A 21,590-nucleotide genomic window follows, 5' to 3' on the forward strand; every position below is an offset into this window, starting at 1 on the left:
TACTACTATTCCCCGCAGAGTAAAGGCACTTGATATGAAGCGCTAATGAGCCCTGATCTGACCTATATATTTAAATCATAGATGCACTTCTGCTATCAGTTGCTTCAGCCATTATCATGAATCTGCCTCATTTGCCATTACACACCACGACATGGAACTATTTTTTTTCCGTTTGCTTAACGACTAAGTGAGACTACTTCCTATAACTGTAAAGAAAAAATGAAAATTACCCTTGATGAATTAAGTTTGTATCCACAGAAACATGCCCCAAAGGCAAACACACACACACACACACACACACACACACACACGGTGAAGAGGTCTATAAATTAAACACCACATGATCACAGAGACCAGGATCCACTGTGCTTGATAATTATACATGTTGGAGAGACAGAGATCTTCTGCTCATGTGTATGTGTGTGAGTGCAGGGAGAAAAGGTGTATGTGTGAGTGTGCAGTTTTCAAATTGTCACAGCTCGTTCGCCCTCAAAATATTTAGACGAGTATTACATTGATTTTGCATCACTGGAATAACGAAGCACATTCTAATTCATTAATGTACTCACATCAAGCACATGCATTTATGATGAAAGAAGATATTAAAAACTTGATGGAAAGCTTTCAATAACACCATGGCATACTGAAGAAATAATTCTCAAAGCCAGAAGGGTCTTCTACAAAATGTCAAAAGAATTAGATTTATTAATCCGTAACCATGCAAAGTTCATTTCAGACTCTTGAAAAAAAAAATCATGAATTTGTCTTGTGTTTGTAGAAGCAGTGGAGGAATATTCAGCCTGAATATTCTTAAGGAGCATCATAGATGAAGGAGGAAAGTGACACAAGACATAATGGGGCCATTTACAGTGAGTACAGTCAACAGGGATTAATGAGCTGAAACTGCAAAAGATGTCTGGATCTTACCCTGTTGTTACAAGGTTGACCCTCTGATGTAAGGTGCAGGTTCTGGACACCTCATCGTTAGGTCTAGTGTTCATTATTGTAAAAGGTTTTAGGCTCTTTAGATTCTTATCAAATGCACAAAACTAGCAGGGAGACGTCTGATTGGTCTCAGATTAATTCGGCAGCATGATGACAACCCCCAAACACACACTAAGAGCTCTATCTTCACAGACAAGAAGAACAAGGAGCCTTGAAACAGATGTTCTGCCCCCCCATGGAGTCAGTGTGGGATTACATGAAGAGACAGAAGACACTGTGGCAGCCTGAAGGAGAACTGGTACTGTTTTAAAGGCAAACAACTTGGTCACTTACACTAAATATTAACTTGATTTTTTTTTTCCACCCATGCTTTGTATTACATGTGAACACAACCTCATTTTTCGTTGTGTCACATTTGCATTTCATTAGCATAAATCTAAAGGTATAAGGGTGAAGATGTTGGAAGTCCAACTCTTTACATGTTTTTGACCTTTATATTCTTATATTGCTCTTTGGCAACAGACTGTCTGGAATTAATGCTTTATCTGCAGGGTATGTTGTCCAGCCAGACTTCATGAACGTTCTGCTGACCATGGTTGAACACGGGTCAGACGCCGCTGTGCTTTGGTGAATCTGCCTTTCTTTTTTAAATCATTGATAGTAATTTGAGTTTTTGGTATCAGAGGGGGAGAGTTTGTGAGTAGGCGCAGGAGCAAGAAAAATAAAACTGAAAAACTGTTACAGGAAATGCTTTGTAATTAAATGTAATTCTGTGGTTAAGCTGTGATGAGTAATGAGACTCGGGTAATTAGTGATGAATTACACTACAGTGGTTTCTGATGAGGATGCCAAGAAACACATACACCTACCAACCACACAATCCCTAGGATTATTCTGCCAAACTGTGGAATACACTCAAGGCAGTGTTATTTAATGTATTTTTTTCTCTCTCAAGCTGTATGGATGTTAAAGGTCCAGTGTGTAAAATGGGGGGAAAAACATGATATTTAGCGTTCAGAATCTAGGTTCCAGTGTACACTCGCTCGCTCGCATGCACCCCTCTTGTCTGCAAAGTGACGGTGGCCTCCGAGGACAAAAAAACTTGTTTACCGCAACTGGGACGACTGGGAGTATTTCAGGAGCATGAAGTGATGAGGTGAAAATCTAAACCATTTTACATCTGATGTTTCCTCGTCATTCTTCTTTCCATCTGCCTTCTTCTTTGTTGGTTTATCAATGAACACAAAACTCACTAAACACGCTCTCTGGCTGGCTGGATTTTCCATTCGGGCTGCCGTACAAACATGGCGGCACAATATGGCAATGCTCTCTACTGCAAGAACCTTGCTATGTGTGTGTGTGTGTATATATATATATATATATAAGGAATAATTGTAAGGCTGTGTAAACCAAACAAATTTTATTTTATAGCGATTATACACTTATTCAAATATATTTATGGGTAGTATATTCAGATTTTGCCAATAAACCTTGCTAATTATTACACACTGGACCTTTAACTATACATCATTATTTAAGTCAGAGAAACCAATAAACTATAGTTGATGTATTGTTATGGTAAGAAATGTAAAACACTGTGGTTAACTCCATTATCACTGAACTTGCTTACATGCAATATTACAGTATCACTTTGGCTTATTATATTATTTATAATCCATTATAACATTACTTACATTACTACATTTACTTCACTTTAATGACCATTCATTGGAGACCAGTGGGATTTATGAACAAATACTCTCTCTCTAATGGCTTCACTGCTTGTTAAAATATGACAGAAAAGTGGTTCTGTTGTTTGTGTGTTTATTTGTGGAGCTTTGCCAAGGGAGTGAAAAAGTGAAGACCCTCCATTACAAAAGTTTCCAGTGTGTTTGTGTTTGGAAATAGCATGTGTGTACAGGCCATACCTGCAGGAATACTGTTACTGTAAAGATTTTTCTGTTAAGTCTTTAAAGGGATAGTTCACCCAAAATTCAAATTTCACTCATTATCTACTCACCCTCATGTCGACTAAGGGCTGGGAGAAGAGTCCTCTGTGCCTTCTCTGAGTTACAGGGGGGCTCGGCGCAGCACTGCATGTCCATATGACGGTTGCGAATGGGTCTCACTTTTCTTCGTCCAAAAAGACACACCAAAAAAACATCCAAATACCTCCATACTGCTCGTCTGTAATGTCCCTCTTGTATTGAAGCCCCAACATGAGAAATTGTTCAGAAAAAAAAAAAAAGTCTATATTTTAAGCTTGTTTGTAGCGGAAGCTCCCAGTGTCTCAGTTCACTGCTCTTCCTGTGTCAATGCAAATCGCGCCCAGTTCACGGCTCCACAAATCGCGCAAGATTCCAGCAGAGCAACACTGGGAGCTTCCGCTACAATCAAGCTTAAAACATATACTTATTTAATTTTTTTCGGAACAATTTCTCATGTTGGGGCTTCAATACAAGAGGGACATTACAGACGAGCACTATGGAGATATCTGGATGTTTTTTTTGGTGTGTCTTTTTGGACGAAGAAAAGTGAGGCCCATTCGCAACCGTCATATGGACATGCAGTGCTGCACAAAGCCCCACTGTAACTCAGAGAAGGAACGGAGGACTCTGAAACTTCTCCCAGCCCTTAGTCGACATGAGGGTGAGTAGATAATGAGTGAAATTTGAATTTTGGGTGAACTATCCCTTTAAGTGAAAACATAATGCACAGAGAGGACCAATAACAGATTGATTGTGACCAGAGCGATTTTTTATTTCAAAGATAGTGAGACTCAAGGACAAAAACACACATATGAGACAGAAACACAAAACAAAACACAAAACTCTCCTCTCCTCAGGTTTCCTGAATATCCTCATGTCATCCTGTCCTTTGGAGGCACCAGCATTACCGCTGGAGTATGAAACTAATTAAACCACTGCCCCACCGCTGCGCTCCGAGGACAAAGGTCTTCTTCCAGGCTGTGGTGCTGTGGCGACGTTTGTTTGGATTCTCACTGACAAACACATTTTTTTTAAATTTTGTAAGTTTCATTACTATTCCTTCAATTTATTGTCTTGTGAATAAGCAGTGGTGCAACAGAAATCTTTGCTCTGCTCTGTTTGAAAACAGACAGAAGTGAAATTAAAATTCAATAACCGTGTGCTTATATTGTACACATATTGTTTTGTTTGCCTGAGAGGGATTTTCCATGACTTTGAGAACGCCATTTTTTTTTTTAATCTGCCAAATCTCAGGACAATTCCCTTTCAGTTACTGATAATTAATTCATTGTATCAGGGCGCAAAGTAGCCATCAAAAATTGCCTGGGAGAAACTTTTTGAGAACCAACCCACTCACCTGCCTCAGGCTTTCTACGTAAGACGCCCGTCTGTACAGCTGAGCGATTGTTTATGTGTCACACAGGTGAAAATATACATTTAAACCGAAGAACTGTTTTTTAACTCACGGTGATGACTTGCCAAAGTGTTAATATCCACATACAAAACAGTGAGGCAAGTGTACAAACACGAACACCAAAACACAATTCATGACAAATGATCCTTTTTATTCAAATGCCACATTGTTTTCTTATGCCTTGATAAAATAATATGCACATGTTGATTTTTGTGTGTCTGAGTAATACTGTCCGCCTGCTGACTGTGTGTGTGTGTGTGGGCATAGATGTCACAGCAGCTTGTATGGAGGTGCTGATAACTTATTTGACATTTTGACAGTGATAAAGGACATTTGTTGCCCTCGGCAATGCAGAAAAACACACGCAGCCATGTAAATACATACCAACACTCAACGTAATAAAACGAGCATTTGGATCCACAAACATCTGTACAGCAACAAAAGAAGTTCTCTACGTCGCCCACGTCCTCCTGATATAATTCTTGAAGATGTACTTCTTTGACAGGAGGCAGCTACCGCAGGGACAAAGAAGTAAAAGCCCCCAACAGCTGCATTCTCTTCAGACTTTGACTTTGTTGGAGCACAACAACAGCTCTCGCACACATACGTACACACACCCACACAAATACTCATGTGCACAAAGACAATCACTTAGGCTATGTTGTAGCATGCATAATCATTACAACCTCTGGGCAACAAAACAATTAAACAGACGGAGATGCTTCATAGATCACAACTGTTCCTGTTGGGGGGAAAAGATGGATGCAAATGAAGCTTTTCAGCGTCAGTGCTGAGTGTTTCAGTCAATGAATGTGTGTTTGTGTGCACATCTGGGTGTCACTGGTGAGCACAACAGAATTGTAGTCCCGTCTGTATCTTCAAAGCATTAGTGAAGAGTACAGATGAAAGTGACATTGGTGACAATTTCACCATGAGGCACACAAAGACACCCGTCCACAGCCCACACATACACTCAATATGGTGTTGCGTGTTGAACCTGCTGCATGCAAGAGCAAAGCCAGGGAGAGATGTTTCAGGAAAATGTGGGCTGGATCATGAAAGAAAAAGCAAATAGATGTTGTCTGAGGATACGCACAGCAGGAGAAGCTGCCACTTCTGTGTGTATTAAAGCATCATCCCCATGATATTTACCCCGTTTGTATGTTCCAGCCAAGACTCCTGTGTTTTATTTTTGTTTATTTTAATCATCGGGCTTTGCGCTTTCTTATTTCTGTCATTTTAGTGGGTATGCTGTCCTGCTTGCTGAGCCACTTGCATGGAATTATCACAGAGGGGTTCTGCTGCAGACTGACGCAGAGAAACAGGAGCCCACTCTTGTGCCTGCCATCACACGTTGAGCGTGTTAAGAGAAGGTATGGTGGATTTCTCACTCATTATATGACAAAAAAACATCTGTTCTGGAGTATTCTGACACTCATTGTGTAGACATTTCTGTGTGTGTGTGTTTGTCCTTTTCTTTCCTGTTTCTCTTTTAATGGTTGTGTGTCTGTGTGGTCTCTTATCCACCTCCCCTGTTGATTCTGATCTGAGATGAACCTTTATCCGATTGGATCTTTCTTAGTCCCAGGGGGAGGGTCTGGAAATAGGCTTATCCTCTGATTGGATCGTTTGCCCCTGAGGGAAGGGTACAGGGGAGGTCAAAAAGAAATCCGCGCTATCTTTTGGCTAGCGCAGACAGGGGTCCTGCATTAACTCACACACACAAACACACACATACACAGACACTAAATACATCAAGGTCTCCAGGGAGATTACGCTGAAGTGTTTGATGACCCCACAGAGGGAACAGTAAAGACATAAGTGTGTGATAGCCTCCACAAACAGCAAACAAACACACACCAAAGTTGTAGACCTCAACAACTTAAAGTAGCTACCCAGGATCAATCAGCAGTGTGTGGCACTGGGAACACTGGCTTTGTTCCAGTCTCCCGTATATGCTTTGCTTTCCTGCTTCTCGCCTTTCAAGATTTTCTAAAAATGGTGTGAACAAAGCAGTGTCACCAGGCGATGAACACTGCATAAAACATCTGTCAAAAGAAAATATCATTTTGTGACAGATCAGCTCCTGACAATATCGGATGATTAATTATTTTAAAATAGAAACCAATAGGGGAAAAAGCTTGAAAGGTATATATATATATATATATATATATATATATATATATATATATATATATATATATATATATAAGTCTGATTATCATGGTTTACAAATGTTCAAACATGCTTGAAGAACTTGGGGAAAAAAACAAGAATACAGTTACCACACAATTAGCCTAATCAATAAATCTGTAGTTCTCACCACCAATACTCTATTATCAATAAGATTGCATGGCATGGGTACAGTAGACAGCAACATTAACATTCATTCCAAGTCATGGCTGTCTGGCTAAGTCCAGTATTCACAGGTGTATTTTATTTTCGTTTTTGTTGTTGTCCTCTTCCTCCTCTTATCGTTTTGTATTTTCTCGATCTCCCACCTCTCCTCCAGTCACAATCTGCAGGTCCTTCTGCCTCCTGAGCTGAAAATGCATATTGTGATACAGCTCCATGTAAAACTTGCGCTGTGCTATGTTCTCTTTCACCCTCCTTTTTTGCATAACGACAGCTGTGTCTGGATAAGAGAGAACCAAAACGGTCAATTTGCTTGCCCTAAAAACCAATAAGGTAAACTTACGTAAGAACTGTTGATTCACAGCAACAGGCTTTTCGAACTGACTGTGTTGGATTTAATCCAAAGAGCTTCCAGCTGTTTGGATGGCTACTTGTACAAGCTTTAGGTCACTCTCACTCCAGCTCAATATAATTCACATAATCATTAGCAACAGGGCACCATAATACCTAGTATAGAGTGCTGGCTGCTGACCTGCGCCTGCCCACATCGGATGAACATGTCTTGAGGTGTTCTGGATCTTAATACAGGAATTAATTACGTCTAAAATAAGCAGAGACATTTCAGTCAGCAAGTCAGAAAGAGTGGTTATATTTTAAGAATGTGTTTGTTGTATCAATTTGTTCACATCCGTGTACTAGATACTCATCATATGAAGGACCATTCTGTTGTCAATTCAACATTTTCAAAGGCATCAAAGACGATGCTGTCACCGTCCACACACCGGCTATGAATTTGAACACTGATGGTCAAATTTAAACACCTGTTGAGCACACAAGCAGTAAATGTGCATGCACACAGATGTCCCCATCTCTCTGTCCCTAGAACACACACACACACACACCCATGCATGAGCAGTTGGTGTATATGTAGCACTTGTCTGAGGGGAGATAGAAATAGATCAAGCCGTGGCTTGTCATAGCAGGAGTTAGCCAGAATGACAAGAGGTGTTAGAGGCGGAGGAGACGGGAGGTGAGGGGGAGAGGAGAACAGCAGAGAGAGGGGATATATATATATTAAAAAAAACACAGAAGAATGGTATAGTGACAGAATATGTAGGAGGGAGGTGGAGAGAGATGAAGTCGTGAAACGGGGGAGCGAATAAGTTGTTTGACTTGAAGAAAACAGATTCAACCCAAACCAATGAGTTGCCACATTATTAAAGTAGAAGAAGTACATATTAGAGATTAAATTAATATTTAATCAGTAAATCGATCAACAGAGAAAATTTGAAAACCAGCAGTTTTGCCATGTTTTTAAGGAAATTATGGCAGAAATTTAGTAGTTTCAGATCTCCAAACAGGAACATTTGGTAGTTTTCTTAGTCTACTGTGATCTTACACTGAATATTAATGGATTCCACCTTTGGCTGGAATGGGCATTAGTCACCATTTGTGCAAGCAGCTCATCTCACTCTCAGATTCACTGACCCTTCATGTAAACTGGTGATCCGTACCTGCTGGCTGCTGTAATCAAGCCACTCTGTTTCCAGGTTATTCTCCAACTAACTCCCTCTAGGTCTCTTTTGTAAACCTTGACTGAGGTTGTGTTGACATGAATTTGTCAGTCACACTCCTGTGAAACTATGATGTCATAACATGCTAAGATCACATCATTTTATTCATGCCGAAATTGGGTAAAAGATTAAAAATGAATACAACGAGTGAGGCACGTTAAATGGACTACAGGGTAACACATTCTCTATTAACAAGGTCTCTCTTTTAAGGCGACACATGCCTATATTGGTGTCTTGACTAACTGGCATTCAGGTGGCTGTGCAGTCAGGGAGACTATTGTCTGTCACATTGGCTAATTGGTGAGATGTTAGGGTGAAAAAAATCAAAACAGACCAAAATCTGTTGGAATCCTCGCCATTAGGTTTTGGACTTAAGGGGCTGAAAACCGTTTCTCCAATGATATACATATAACTTTGACAGAATGACCCCGTATTTGAAAGAATAAATAAACTTGCTACTGCAACAAAGCAAACAACTTTTCAAGCTGATTTGCCCAGTCAGTTTGTTTACTCCGGGGCTCTATGTTCTCCTCCAAATGTCTGCAGAGGATGTGTCAAGTTGGCCCCAGGCAGGCTGCCAGCTTACCTGCAGAAACTGTCTTCTTTTCCATAGAAATAAAAATAAATAGCCACAGTGTCCGCGGAAATGTATTGGTTTCTGTGATGGATATCTCCCTCACTCCACTCTGTTTGACCTTCCTACTTAACCTTCTCTTCTTCTGCTGTTTAGCTTCCCTGCAAGTGAGCCAGCCCGTGCTCAGCCATGCGTACCGCCAACATTACCAACACACATGCAGGGCGCACACAGGAGCACACATCGACATGCGAAAGCAGACACACAAAGAAATAAACAAATGAAGTCAGGCATAACAGATGTGTTATGACAGGACTGATATGATTTCACTGTCTAGGATATGAGGTGCTATGTGGCACTGAAAAAAGAAACTGGTTTTCAGACGTATTTAACAAGTCACACAACTTTGTCCGACAACTTTAGCAGCCAAAGGGAGAGAGGGAGAGAAAGAAAAGAAACAATCACAATTAATGGTTATTTTGCAAAGCAACATGGGAAAGTAAAGACAGAGATTGGCAACGACAGGAGAATATTTTTGGAACTAAGAGAGACAGACAAAATAGAGACAGTAAGTGAAAGACAGAGAGTGAGACGGGGAGGAAGAGCGCGCACACTATTTGCCAACTCGGTGAAACAAAAGTCCACTTTTCAGCCTCGATGACAGGTAATCAATGAGGAGAACAGGAGAAAATATCATAACACGACAGAACACAAAGAGAGCACATGCTGCAGTTGGACATTGAGGTAATGACAACACACATACGTGCACGCACTCCGGCACACACGCGCATTGGCCACACAAACCTAGAATTTAAAGGTCATCCGCAAGTCTGACTACACAGAAGACAGCTGGCAATCAATAGAAGAAAGGGAAAGATGGAACAATAAGCAAGAGGACTGCAATTTCAGTATTTTGAGTATTTTGTTCCCTTAGAGACAAGAAAACTTAGTTGATGTTTCAGCTGACCTTCAAATGCCATGAGCAGCCCAAATACCATTGGAGGGCATTTCATTACATTTTCCATCAAAGTCAAAATGAGATTAAAATATACAAACAATAAGTGGTTTTGACTCTTCTTTTCAAAATATATATATATATATATTTTTTTTTTTTTTCACTTTGTGTCAGACACAGTAGCATCTTCTAAAAATTGCATTTGGCATGATCTCTCACTTTCTTTTGTCTGATGCAAGATTTTATCCGAAGTCTTGCAGCTGCTCTTTCTTGTGAAGAGCATGTAATCGAAGTGTTTTAATCTATTATCAGCCCATAGCCCCAAGAATATATCTCTCTCTGCTAATACCACTGTCAGACTGTGGAATATTTATGAGTGTTTGTGCATGTGTGTGTGTTTGTGTGTGTGTGTGTGTGTGTGTGTGTGTGTGTGTGTGTGTGTGTGTGTGTGTGTGTGTCTCCGTGTTAAAGAGACATTCATATCGAGTCCGTGGCAGCACTCCATGAAATGAGAGCTCTCATCCATTTTGAGTGATACTTAATGAAAGTAAAATGGGTTTACACAAGTGTGTGTTTCCTTGTGCGAGCATGGCAGTATGGGATTATGCGTGTGCAAGGATCAGTTGGAGTTTGTTTAGGTCTATCATTGTCACTAAACCATGCGCGTTATATTGCTCCTGTCGAATTAATGTGATCTGCAGTTTGTTGCCTTTTGATGTGGTAATTTTGCTCGGCTGAATACACCTGAAACGTTTCCAAGATACAAAAGAGGCCAAAAGGTATCCTGGGGAGCCTTGCAAGGACACATTTCAAGGAAGCAGGAGAGGAATATTAGTATGTAGCTGATATTTTACCCTGAGCGGCAAGGATAATATAAGTGTCTCTGAGGGATTAAAGCCTTCTGCTGCATCTGGTGGCAAACTTTTCTACCCCCAGGCATGTAGAAGAAGCCTGTACAGATGCGCTTAAAGTCTTGTTTGTTTGGGGCATAAATTTGGAGTAAGCAAAGCAAGCATAATCTCTACTAATTATATTCTCACAATGTAAAGTATATACACCAACAAGACACACTGAAAAAGTAAGAAATGAGTGTGTTTAACCTCTGTGTCTGCAGAAACATAACATCACCCTGGCCCCGCTGATCGGGGTCAGGTGACAATGGTGGCTCCAGTAGTCAAGCAGAAAATGATGCTGTTATTGGGGTATTTAGTATATCACACACACACAAATACACACACAGATACACACACATGCACAAAGAGAGCAGGAATTCTCTGGGGACAGTCACGTCTCTCTGCTTGATAATCTATCTCCATTAGGCACAAGTGATAGGTTCTGATTAATAGGGGCACGGGCAATAGACACACATACACAAACACACAGATATGCCGACATACACTCTTATTAGCCAAGCACCACCATCAACAACACAATCACAATGATGTATTATTGGTGTGTCGGTCACAAATGAAAATACAATTTATACAATTAAGGTATGCATTTATTCTGTTTGGTTTTTTTGTTGTTGATTTTTTTGCCCTAGTAAGGTTTTGGTTGAGTGGAAAACAAACTGAATTAATTGTAGATTTTTTTTAATGTTAGCCTATCTCTTAGGTTCATCTTTGATTCTCTATTTATAACAAATGTACACAATTTAAAAACAGTACAGGGTGCTGAATTTAAAATTTTGGTTATTGAGAGCTAAATACTTACAATATATCAGTGATAAAACTGTAACTGAAATTTTACATTTGGCTAAAACTATTTTTATGGCATGACATGTGTTTACTGCCTATAGCAGTTTATATTATAAATGTATGAATAATTGATTCTGTTTTTTTTTCTAGTGGTGGGATTATACTTAGGAGGAACAAACCTGTGTATAATCATTCATGAGTCATGAAAACATAATATTATATAAAATGATCATGTTATGTTACCAATCAATCAGAAACTGTCCATGCACCATATTGTTGTTGAACAATACATTACAAAGCCTATTAAGCTGTAAAGCCTGCTTACAACAAAGTGTTCCTGTGTTATAAACCATTTATTATGCTTTGATTATAAACTGCTCAATACTACAAAATGTTGGAAGTGGCATTTAATCATAAATGTGGTCCCAGCACTATTTGTACTAATCATGCAGAACTGCCTCTTGCAGGCTGTTTTGTATGGGCTAGGTCATCATTTAATCATTCACTGCTCCCTGTATCCTCCTATAATTCACTTTAAGATGAACAGAACATTGGGAGTTCACAAAATCAACACCACCATCACTGGTAGGTGTCGTGACACAAAACTCTAACACATAAATACAAGAGTTTTAGCCAAATCTAACAAATGGACTAGACATCTTTCATTGTCACAGGTTGTACAGTACACCGAGACACCTGTGAGTCCTTGTACATGTGCACAGTATAAACACAACAGTGCTTGCTAGCATCCATTTTTCACTCAAGATGAGACATTGTCATCTCGTTCTTGCCTCAATTTGCACTGCCAGGGACAAGTTGCATCGATTTATGTTCAGTCGCATTTGTGCATTCTCTTTACGTACATTGCACCATCTTGTAATATGCCTCATGTTCAGTCTCCACATTCTGTTTGAGATGCGACTGCAGCCATAAAATTTAAAAATAAAAAAAACAGGAAAATACACATAGTTCAGGGACATACCCTTAAGGTCAGATAAATGAGCTAATGCTGGACACTGATAATGGGAAGCAATGTGATGCCACGTCCAACACTGTGTCAACTAGACAGGAAATCTGTAAAGCTATTAGCCTCTTAATTGCCCATACAGAAAAATAACTAACAGTTGTCTGTCTGTCTGTCTGTCTATCTATCTATCTATCTATCTATCTATCTATCTATCTATCTATCTATCTATCTATCTATCTATCTATCTATCTATCTATCTATCTATCTATCTATCTATCTATCTATCTATCTATCTATGTAATCTTACAGTAAGAAGTTCTGGCTCCCTGTCTTCTCTCTAACTCTACCATTACTTTCCTGGCTGTATACTCACCAAAAGATCCAGCTAAGCCCTTCGCAGTCCACCTTTCATTATATAACCAGAAATAGATTTCAGTCAAGAGTTTTTCACACAGAGAGCCAACAATACAAGCTTCTCCACTCTCTGTGACACAGCCTCTAGACACAGCAATTTCATTTCTGCCCATGTCCAGCTCCCTATCTGTTCTCCCAGTTGGCATGCATGCACAATCATGTATGTGGCACACACACAAACACTGAGACTCTCGCACACACACATGGACACACATGAGCAAAGCACATGCAGTACACCTACATGAGACAACAGTGTATTATTTCCCCTGTGGCTTTGAATGGCAGGGTTGAGTAGGAACATTGAACCAGATGCTCTTTAATCCTGTAATGAGAAAAAGAGCCAACCAAGCACACATGCAGACACACACAGGCACAGGCACACACACACACACACACACACACACACACACACACATACACACACACAGACCCAATAATCTGTTAGACACAATGCTGCTCTTTTAATCCCGATCCCTCTCTCCCTCATAATGATGACACTAAGACTCCCTCTCCTCTATTGCAACTAATCATTTATCTGTTTATCTCACGACACACACTGAGAAACACAGATTGCCTTTGTGTAGCCGTCTGTTCCATCCTAACAGGCCAAGAGCAGGACTGACAGGCCGGGGGAGCATAGACGCAAACAGATGTGCAGAAAAACAGTTGCACACTGATCTGGGTTCAGAATGCTCCACTGCGTCCAGTCGTCCTGAGCGGTCAGGATTAAGTTTGGCAAAGGAAATGGGGCAAGTTTTACATCATTTCCATGATGTCTGAAAATGAAAACTGTTTGTATGAGTATATAATCGTGTATGCATACATTTGGGTGTGGTCGTGTGTTGTCTGCAGTTGTGTGCATGCAAACTGCAACCCAACAAACAGACTGGTTACCAGGCAACTGATTCACTCCTAAATCTTTTAAAACCTCAGATACTACTGTCATTGTTTTAGAAAGTGCACACACTTACCCACACTTAGGCACACACAGGAACGCAGATGCACATACACGTGCAGATGCACACAAGCACACAAAATCCCTATGTGGCAGACGCGGTATACTTAGAATATAAACACACCATTTCCAAGCTACAAAAACTTTGAAACATATTCTCTCCCAGACGTGCCAGCATCCAGAAATAGACAGCAGCGAGAGCACATCACACGCTTTGTTTGGGCCCGAGATGGTGGACGGATAGATAGATACAGCATGTATGCTAAGTGAAAGGGTAAGGGGAGTAGGAGAGAGACGGGGTGGGGGAGTTGGGGTGGAGGGGGGTGGGCGTAATCACAGTTCCACCCAAACAGATCTTTCTGTAGCATGGCTGGGCTAAAAATCAATAGCACTTCTCCTTCTCCCTCGCTCTGTCACCAGTGCTGCCCAGAACAAACTTCCAGACACACACACATACACACACACGCAAACAGAATTTGTTGACAGAGAGCGAGATAAAGCACAGACACACATAGACAAATGTGCACATGCATACACAACAGATGAAGCACAGATGACTTAAACATGCTCACACGCGCAGTCACGCCTGTGGGCCATCTAACTGCCACCAGATATGAGAGTTTGATCAATACAGTAATATCAGTGTTTACACCATACACGCTCTCTTCTGCGCCCACTTTTTTTTTTTGACCACCTTTTTGCCTTCACACACACACACACATAAAAAAACATACACCACATTTATCATAGATATGCAAAGCGGATAGGCTACACTGTAATATTTGGCCTGTTTGCATGTGAAAGGTGCGCACAAACATATTCACACATAAAAGCGGTGCGGGGAGTCAGTGTGAATAGGAATGAGTTAGTTTCTGTTCTGCCACTTGCATACAATTGAGCACATTAACTTTTTATCATACGTTTACCAAGAGTGTCCCTTTGTGTATCTCCGTGTGTGTGTGTGTGTGTGTGTGTGTGTGTGTGTGTGTGTGAAAGGATAATGGCTTGTTTGTTTATTTGCCGTTTGACACTGGTCCGCCCTCTCCTATTGATTAGTGCTGCTGCCTCTCTCTTTAGATCTCCTCCCAGTTGGCTGGTTATGAAAACACTATTGTTGGAGATACAAGTACTTTGCCTACAGGCTTGAAATGCTCTGTGCTGTGATTGTACAGGTGGTCATAGTGAGGCATATCCAATATCCATGGGTGGAATTGACCACTAAACAACAGTCGTGGTTGCACTGAACCAGTGTTTAATGCTGCTCGCTGTCGATCACATCAGCCAACACTTTATGATTCTAGATTGCCCTGTTTTTCTCATTTTTATTCCTCTGCTGCACACACATGCACATGTTCATCCTGACAGCCATTCAGACAGATCTGGTGGTAACTCTGATCACTGTAGGCTGGTTGAGTGGGTGACATATTGCAAGGTGTCTCGTGAGTCCAAAACAAAGTACCCCCGGTGCTGCCAATAAATCTATGGAAACCATTAGCTGGTGACTTGGGACCCAACCTCATCATTTAGACACACACACACTGCTTTCAACCCCACACAATCCAAATTCTGCAGACTTCCATCGCACTTTATGTTACTCAAAGCCCCCTGCTCTCTGCAATAGATTATAGCTAATCTCTTTATAGCCCTAACTCTGTTTCATCTATACCTGCCATCTATACTGAGGTATTCACCCTGTGGCCCACAATGCAACTGAATCACTGAAACACTAAGCTCTGCAAAAAGACTGTTGTAAGCAGAAAAGATATTTATCCGCCTCCTGCATTACATGCCCCATCTATTTGGGTGAAAATGTGAATGTAAACAAATGTAATCAGAGCTGATGGATAACTAAGTCTTCACCATCCTATCTGTCAAATAAAAAACACCTCTCTCTCACTCACTCTCTCCTCCTCCAGGTTTCTATCTCTGCTTCTCACCCCACTCCATAGCCTCTCTCCTCCTCTCACTCATATCTCCATCCATCCATCTTTCCATTTCCTCACAGCGCTTATACCTCTCTATCCCCTCAGCCTCCCTCCATCCCTTGAGGAGAGAGATACTATCTGTCCACCCCACCCCCACTGCATCGCTGTCCTCTTGACCCATGTGAAGGGCGAAGCAGCCCAAGCCAGCAAACTTAGCTAAGGCCTAAATGCTTAAGAATAATCCCTCTTGTTCTTTGTCCTTCCTTGAAACATGCCTGCGCTGGACATTTTTTTTCCTGTTGCCCAAACTCTTTGTGCACCTCTAGGGCCTCATTTTTGCGAGTCATTAGCATGTATTACTGTCTCCTTTGCCTCCAGCATCAAGTCAAACTCATCTCCAGAACTCCATATCTATCTATGATGACTCCATAAAAAAAAAAGTGAAATGCTCTGCAGAGGGTCGTGTTAAGATAAAACGAGAGGGTGAAAAATCAATCCAATGCCTCACTAATTTGTGCGAGAGGAATAAGGACAAGGTGAGGAGTCGAGAGAGGACAGTCATGAGCCTAAGAAGTCAGCCAGCAGTGAAACTAATGTGATGGTTTACTAACTGTGAGGAAACGAGGAGACAAGAGGAGACAGTGAATATTCAACCTGATGAAAGACTACCTGAAGGCTTATGAATCTTTAAGGGAGCAAGGCAAGGAGACGAGGATATTAGAAAAGGATTTGAACTCAAATTCACAGCGAGAACTAATTCATTTTTACCTCTATCAAAACAACCCATTCTTTGACTGTTTATTTGCCATGTCTCCACTCCAATACTTTGTTTATCCGATCCAAGAGCGTACCAAGATTTACACTAACTACTCCCGCTCTTCGGTGCCAAATTAGATTCATCTGGAAGCGGCACAAACACAAACAGATTTAAAAGCGCACAGGTTGTTTTGGCAAGAAAGTGCTGTGAATCGGTAGCTGGGGCGCTACTTTGTTAGCTGACTATCTTAACAATCTGTGGGCAATGTAGTTGTTTAAAAAATGAAGACATCACTGGCAGGATGACCTCGGTACAACTCGCTCTCATTCATGCATATCTTGTGGAGGAGATGATTATTTGTCGCACTTGGTGAGACACTTGCTGCACACAGTAACACAAGACAAGACAGTGTGATGCACGCTGAATACATCCCGGTGAAATCTTGGCGGTGAGCACTAAATCAACCGTCGAACAAAACAGTAGGACCACTGTACCTCACCTCTGACTACAGTAGGTCAACTGCATCTTTATTCCAGAAATCAGCCTTATTAATAATTCATGAAACTCCATCAATATTTCAGTCATAAGCAGTCATATTTCTGTCCTGCCTGTAGGACTAAATCATTAATGGCCAGCGGAACTCTTAAAAACAACACAGCAGAGAGTTGGGGTGTGTGTGTGTGTGTGTGTGTGTGTGTGTGCGTGTGCGTGTGCATGTCTGTCCTCCACACACATGAGCTGCTGACCCTGGGCACGTCAGCGCCCTCTCATCACTATATCTCATCCCCATCTTCCATGATTTGTGAGCTACAATCCTCAAATCACTTCTGCCCCAGTGATTTAACACTCTGGGCGGCACAGTCTACGCTGCTGATTAAAAGGAAATTAGTCTTTATTTTTAAACTGCATCATCAGTTGAGACTTATCTCCAGGCCCTCTCTGGGAAGCGCAACGATTTCATGCTGAAATGGCTTCTTTTTTTTTGTGCAACTATCAAGTTTTCAAAGCAATTTACTGGAAGTGGAATGGCTTTCACATTGTTGTTCAGTTAATAAAGAATGTCAGGCCTGACTTTAGGCTGTAGTGACCAGGCAGCTTTGGAGCAATAAACAACATGGTAACAATTAAAATGAGCGTGTATAGACCGACAATAGGGAGGAAAAAACTAAGATATTCCATGGCATTTGAAAAAAAAAAAAACTTTTAGAGGTGGACTGCCGCCACATGAAAGCCACACCAGCGTCACTAACTCGAAAGCTTGCAAAATTTCTTCACAGCCCCCTGGTTTCATTGTCATCAGTATTCACTGACCAGAATGGATGAGAGTAATAGCTGGTAAAATGGCCTGACTGTCACCGAGCAAATTACTTTCATTTCAACGCAGCACCATCAAGCAGCAAAAGCCACTGACATGTAAATAGGAGATGGGGGGGGGGGGCACTTACACAGAAGTCATTGACATGTAAATACCAGTGGAGGGAGATGAGAGATGAAAGAGAGAGAGGGCGAGAAGGAGGTAAAAACAGAAAGACAGATAGAGACGGAGTCAAAGCCTTTTGAGTTTTGAAGTGCTGTAATGGTCCTGATTCTCATTCAGGTGTAATTTAAATGAATAGGTGGGCAATTTGATTGATAGAATCTTGAATGAGGCTTTCATTCTGAATATAACGCATGAAGAATGGAAATAACACTCTGCTCTTTATGAGTATCCCTCTCCCTCACACTATCTCTCCTCTCCAGCCAAGTGCAGCGCCACCCATGTGAGACAGAGTTGTACATGAGTCACATAATATCCTCTCTTTGCACCGAAATGGCTTCCTCAGCGTGTCAAGCTCCGTGCTCCAATGGCTGTCTCTGTTGCATCTCGGGCCTATGCTGTATGAGTGATGACAGGGAGCAACTGGCTTCCATTGGGATCTAATCAAATGTGAGGGCCCATGCGGCTGCAGCCTGATAGAGAGGCGCTTTAACAGAGCTGCTCAAGGGAGACTCATCCATCAACCTGCAACCAACCAAAGAGCACCAGGCCACCGCTGGCAGTGATGGAGAGCTCGCTGACTGACTCAATGGAGGTGTGTGCAAGTGTCTGTCCGCACATGCACGTGCACGCATGAATACGTAGATGCAACAGATATACAGTATAAGAGAAGATAACCGCGTTATCCCCCTGCTTTAACTGAGACTTTAAAATGAGTTATGTTTGACAGCACGGATATCTGATATCTGACAAGTCTTGTAACACAGTTATTTGACATCAGATCAGGCCTTCAGGAACACAGCAGCAGCAAAGAGCATGGCTCATGAAATTTAGTGTCAGTATCACTGTCTTATCACTGACAGGAAGTTATCAGTCATCACTTAATACAGATAGGTGTCCACTGTAGTCTCTCCTCAGGTGCACATTCCTCTTAGAATGCCAACAGTCATTGATTTTTTCATTCTGTGTCTTTATAGGTGAATCAGCAATTGACATCAGCAAAGTGTTGTTGTTTTTTTTCATCCACGCACAAATGTACTAGATTAGTAGAGTCTGGAAAAATCAGCATGTTCAGAGTTTACCTTGTTTGAACTTTATTTTTGAACTAAAAAATACATATTTGCAGTGGAGACAAAAGAAGAGAAAGAAGCTGTGTGAACAATAGATCCCAAGAACAGATCATAGCAAGATTATCTCTTTCCTTAGCCACTGGGAGAATGGACAGAAATATGAAAAGCGAGAAAACCCAGAGCGAAAGAGACAAGAGAGAAATGAAATGAATGAACAACCGATAAGGATCAAATGATTTACTGGCTTCAAAATAAGCGCCCGGGTAGAGGGTGTGTGTATGAGTGTGCGTGTGTGTTTGTCTTCCTGTTCCTTTATCGGGGCAGACAGCAGGCCTATGAGGTCAGTACCTAATCACAGTGGAGGTTAGATTTCTATCTTACTATGCCCCCCATCCCATCCCCACCCCACCCTATATCGCCCTATCTACTGGCCTCTCTCTCTCAGCTACAATCTGAGACACTTTTTAGAGGGGCAGAGGATTCAGATTAAAGTAGTAAGATGTTCACACATATCAACACACACCACATCATGGAAAGCACTTGGAAATCTGGCTAAAGTAAGTAGGCATTGTTTGGTTTAGCAAGGGCAGCAGTGGGTGTTACCTTTCTAATCAAGCATGGCATTGACTTTATGTTTATTTGGTGCTTATTTATTGTTTACTTAGTCACATTACCTCTCTGTTGTGTCCCTGCAGCGACTCAGCCATAATTCACTCCCATAATTAAATATCTGGCTGAAAACTCAAAAGCCTGATTTTCTCCAATTGAATTCCCAATTCCTCACAGATACGCTGCATCAGCTTACAGACTCACTGAGACTCTGGGTTGGATGATGTTTGGTGAGTGAATATGTAGAGAGCGGATGGGAAAAGAAGTGGAAAGAAATAGCATGAGGAGGGGAGAGAGATCAGAAAAGTTGAGAGGAGGAATAGGAATTCAGAGAGGATACAGAGAGGAGCAGAAAGTAAATTAGAGAGAGAGAATTAGATCAGAGAGAAGCTGAAAGATGTAGATCTCTATGCCAGAACAACATTTGGCCAAGTCTCTCCTCCTGGGCAGTGTCCAGGCACTTAGAGATTGGTGACACAAACTGGCATCTGTCTGTTTGTATGTCAGTGCATCGTGTCTGTGTGTGTATGTGTGGTCACTGGAGTTTAGAGATTACAGCAAGAGGTGAGGCCAAACTGACAACAGCTGTTCTGTTGACATACAAACCACATGACATTGATTTATTTTTGATTCCAGCTTAATACCCTTTCCTAACCCCATAACGTACAGACACACACACACACTCACACAGCCATGCACACTTATAAGTCACTATGATTGATATAAAAGCTGTCAGTCTCTGTCCCTTGCTGTCAGGCTTCTCTTATCTCCATGGTGACACAGTGACAGGACTCCATCCATCCCAAACACCCTGACACACACACACACACACATACACACACACATTCACACACATACACACAACCACGCACATGCATATAAATTCACATATGAACGCATGCGCACTCATACAGCCTGTGTGCACAAATATAGCACACGCCAATTATGTTTTCTTGTTGCAATTTATCACCTCCATTCATCCCCTTCTGATTTATCTTATCTTTGAGGCTGTTAAAAGGGCCCTGTTTCTCCACATGGATCATTTAACTCTCTTTTGAAGTCTTGTGCATCCCCCCCCCCCCCCTCCCTCCTCCCTCCCTCCACACACCCACACACACACATGGCACTTGAAGGCCTCTAGTCTAGTGTTTGAACTCCATTCTACCAAGGTTTATCCTGACCCAACAGTGGCCAGGACACATCTGTCACACAGAGTTTGGGACCAGAGATCTTTACAGTAAAAGCTGGGGAGGATTTACGTAATGGGAGTTACAGCTGGAAATTTACCTGACCAGAATGATAACACACAAAGCAGCGGTGAGGCACGCACACTCACTTAGAGCCGGTTTAAACTTTAGTCAACAGGTCCATCAGCTGTTGGTCGAGGCAGAAGGGTGACAAAAAAATAAAAAATAAAGAGAGGCAAAAAGCAAAAGGAATTGAAGCATGAGGTGACCACAGCAGTTCATAATGGAATACTACTACCCTCTAGTGGATGTGGCGGTTTCCTGCAGCTTAACGTTTGTCTCACTTTCTCTTTCCACTTTGCACACACAAGTAGTTACGCAGACCAGTTTTTTTTTTTTCTCCCCCATCAAGCAGACACTGCCCTCGGTTGTATCGATCCTAACCTTTCAGAACTCAGACTCGCAGAAACACATGACTGATCCTACTTCCCCCTCTCACTGGGCTAAAAAAAGGGCAAAGAAAGTCAATGAAAGACAAAGAGTAGCCTACACGAGGACCAAAGGAAAGCCGTTGGTCAAGTATGTCGCAGCAGGCCTCTCTGATGGCGACGAGTCCTCTCATTACATGCACGAGGACTGTACTTGTTCCTTGTGTCCTTATCTCGAGGGTGACAGGGCAACACGCAGCGCAAAGCTTATGAGTTCAGAGCTCTGTGAACAAAAGCAA

Source organism: Trachurus japonicus, chromosome 1 (genome assembly GCF_045865225.1).
Source record: "Trachurus japonicus isolate A0001 chromosome 1, Traja_1.0".
Taxonomy (NCBI): Eukaryota; Metazoa; Chordata; class Actinopteri; order Carangiformes; family Carangidae; genus Trachurus; species Trachurus japonicus.